This window comes from Nannospalax galili, unplaced genomic scaffold (assembly GCF_000622305.1).
Source record: "Nannospalax galili isolate Female #2095 unplaced genomic scaffold, S.galili_v1.0 scaffold698, whole genome shotgun sequence".
Taxonomy (NCBI): domain Eukaryota; kingdom Metazoa; phylum Chordata; class Mammalia; order Rodentia; family Spalacidae; genus Nannospalax; species Nannospalax galili.
Genome location: NW_008341886.1, coordinates 2,371,738 through 2,375,603, shown reverse-complemented (window position 1 = coordinate 2,375,603; position 3,866 = coordinate 2,371,738). Strand labels below are relative to the sequence as shown.

The window sequence follows — 3,866 nt, the reverse complement described above, 5'->3', positions numbered from 1 at the left end:
GCTATTACTATCACAGACCTGACCATGTTGTTTTGGGGAGGATTGTGGGAATATCTAGAGATTTGGGTTGGAAAACCACTGAGTACTTAGCGCTCAATGGGCTATTCTATGAGAGCTTGGAGGAAAGAATGTTGAGAGAGGTGACGATGATGGAAGATTGGCTTATGAAGTTCCAGAGGGAAGTTTGAGAGTCCATCAAGAACACTAACGGGGATATTTGTGAAATATTTTAATGGAGAATCTGTGGTTTCTAGTCAGCTGAGGCTGAAGAGTCAGCTGTGATTAACAAGAGCTTAGAACCACTGAAGTGAAGCCTTCACTTTACTGGGACATTAATGCTGGTCATCTGGGGCTGAAAAATCAGCCATGATTAAAAAGAGACAAGCATCACCATGGTGAAAACTTCTGGAGCTGTTTCCTTAAGGCCAGCACACAGAAGTTTTGGTAGTCTAGAGTGGGGCCAAGGCTGCATATCAAACTAGAAGAAGGACTTGGTAATGTGTAAGAGTCTTCTACACATACTGATTTTTGACGGCATGGAGATCAGCTGAGGCTTGGCACTGTGAGAGGCCAGGAAAGGCCATTGGTGAAGGTGCAGCCTCAGCTGTGCTGAAGATCCCCAGGATTGAAGGGTCATGGAGGGGATCTGAGGCTTGGCGCTGTTGAGAGGTCAGGAGAGGCCATTGGTGAAGGTGCAGCCTCAGTTCCAGTGGACACTCCAGCATATTGGAGATGCCAGTACCATAGGATGACCACTAAGGACAATGGCAGGTGTGGAGTGGAGTCAGTCTGAGCCCAAGACACAAGCTATGTATACTGTGGGCAGCAGAGCCAGGTAAGGGAAGCCGCCCAAGCCCTTTGGAGATTGTGAGTGAAGCCCAGATGTCCAGTCTTGAGCTACTTTTCTTGACTTTGGTTTGTTTAAGTGTGCCCAGTTTTTCCCTTTTGAAATAAGACAGTACTTAATCTGTATGACCCAGAGGAAGGGGTGGGTGTTGACTTTTTTTGGATTTTGTAGGAACTCACAGTTAAAAGACTTTCAAAGAGCCTGCACTTTTATGTGCTTGGATTTTTTAAAGGACTGTGGGACTTTTAAAGCTGTACTGTCTTATGTTGTGATATTAATATTAACATCATGTCTTGGGAACAAGAAACGGAAAGGTTGTGGTTTAATAGTAGTGTGTTTTTGTGTGAAGTTGACAAAGGGTCAGCTGTGCTAGAGAGCTTGAGCTTCTTTGCTGGACTTTGGTTTTGCTTAAATGGGCCTGATTCCTCCCTTTCGAAATAAGACAGTATTTAACTTGTTTTGGATTTTACAGGAGTCCACAGTTAACAGACTTTTAAAAGATACTTTGAACTTTGAAATGTTTGAATGTTTTATACTGTGGGACTTCTAAAGTTGTACTGCTTTCTGTTGTAATATTAATATTAATATGAGATCTTGGGGATAAGAAATGGAAAGACTGTGGTTTGAAGTTATGTGTTTGTGTGTCAAGTTGACAAGGGGTCAATTGTGCTAATAGTTTCAGTTGTCAACTTGATACACATGGGTAGAGAGAACCTTAACTGAGGAATTTTCACCTTTGGATTGGCCTGTGGCCATGTCTGTGGGGCATTTTCTTGACTGTCAAGTGATGTGGGAGGGCCCAGCCCGCAGGAGGAGGTGTCACCCCTGGGCAGGTATTCCTGTGTTGTATAAGACAGCAGGCTAAGCAGGGGCCAGAGGAGCAAGCCAGTAAAGCAGAGTTCCTCTATGGCCTGTGCTTCAGCTCCTGCCGCCAGGTTCCTGCCCTGAGTTCGTACTCTGATTTCCCTCAGTGATGAACTGTGATCTGGGAGATATAAAATAAATTCTTTCCTTGCCAAGTTGATTTTGGTCAACGTTTTTATCACAGCAATAGAAAGAAACTAAGTATCTAGCATATACAAAGGACTAAAAATCTAAACATAAAAAAACCTCTATAAACAATGCAACTAAAAAGTGGGGCAAGGAGCTGAACAGGGAGTTCTCTAAAGATGAAACACAAATGCCTAAAAAAGTACTTTAGTGAGTTCCAGGACAGCTGGGGCTACAGGGAGACCCTGACTCAAAAACAAAACAAAACCAAACAAAAACAAAAAACAAACAAACAAAAAACAAAAAAAACCCAAAAAACAACTTTAAAGAGGTTCAGCATCTTTAGTCGTCAGGGAAATGCAGATTAAAACCACTTTGAGATTTTTGTCTTACCCCTCTCAGAATGGCAAAGATAAAAAAGAAGAAAAAAAACACAGTGCTCACTTTGGCAGCACATATACTAAAATTGGAATGATAGAGAGAAGATTAGCATGGCCCCTGAACAAGGATGACACACAAATTCGTGACGCGTTCTATATTAAAACAAAACAAAACAATAGCAAATGCTGGCAAGGATGTGAAAAAGGGGAACTCTTACCCACTGCTGGCGGGAGTGCCAACTGGGCATCCACTGTGGAAATCAGTGTGGAGAGTCCTCAAAACTATCAAAATTGATCTACCATATGATCCAGCCATCCCACTCTTGGGCATACACCCCAAAGACTCCACACCTGTTCATCCATGTTCATTGCTGCCCTTTTTATAATAGTTAGAAATTGGAAACAACCTAGATGTCCATCAACTTCTGAGTAGATAATGAAGCACACAGACTACTTCATATAGTAATATACGGGCTGGAACATTATTCAGTTCCTAAAACATGAAATTATTAATTTTGCAGGTAAATGGAACTGGAAACAATCATCTTGAGTGAAGTAGCCCAGACTCAGAAAGACAAATGTTACATGTTCTCTCATAGCTGGATGCTCTTTTTGAAATCTTAGATATGCATGTTTCAATTTGAGAATTCAGAGAGGTCGAGAAACTCATAAATGGCCATGAATGTGTGTGCATGTGTGTGTGTGTGTGTGTGTGTGTGTGTGTGTGTGGTGGGGGGCACTTTTCCAGGGTGGGATGGTGGAATGCAGTGATAGGAAAGGGGAAACGGGAACATTAGACTAGGAAGGGTTAAATGGGGAGAGGAGTGGGAGAGCAGGGCAGAGGAGGGAGTATGGGGAGGGATAAGTAACACTAAATGCCATTAGAAAAAGCCATATGGAAATCTGCCAAACTTCTTAAAGTACATACATAAACATCATAAAAAGAGATTAAAAGGAGTTATATTAAACAGGGGGACATTGCCCCTTCTAGACATCATAGATTAAAGAAAAAAAAAAAAAACCTCAATGACAGGAATGGACTCCCTCTCTGGAAGTTGTTGACCAGGGTTCCTGTAGACCCTCAAGTAATATTGGCCATTGCCTCTGCTCTTGGTTACCCACCAGAAGTTGATGATAAGACCCTATTGATGAAGACACTGCATACATGACCTATAGCTCAAATAAGAAAATCAAGCTGGTGCTGACTTCAGAGCCTCATCTCCTTTGACTAGTGTTCACAGGGCTGGAGGGTGCTATGCTTGCTACTAGAAAAAATAATCATCAACTTTACCCAACTATGAATCGTGTGAACTACAACAACAACTGGCCTGGCGAGATATGCCCACCAGTGCAATAATGTCACAAAAATAATGGGAGTGACCAACCACTCTTTAATTGGATTTAAGGTCTGCTTCCTAGGATAGGTCCCATACATGGCATTGATCTCAAGCTTAGGAACCTCAGGCTAGACAGGTTAAGAACCTATACTAGTTTTCTACTAAATAGTTATTGTATTAAGCTGACTCAATGACTTGCTGTTATATCCATAGATTAATACATCGCTCAGCTCTCACCTGAGAAGTTTCCTTATGTAACAGATGGTGATTAACACATAAACCCACAATTGGCCAATGCACAGAGAACAAGAG

The 3,866-nt window shown here is 42.0% G+C and overlaps 1 non-coding gene across 1 annotated transcript; it reads left to right on the top strand.

Moving 5' to 3' along the window:
• The first annotated feature begins 2,273 nt into the window (after positions 1-2,273).
• Positions 2,274-2,380, top strand: LOC115071158. The gene has a single exon (XR_003850267.1). It is a non-coding gene; the product is annotated as a U6 spliceosomal RNA (small nuclear RNA).
• Positions 2,381-3,866: the final 1,486 nt, after the last annotated feature.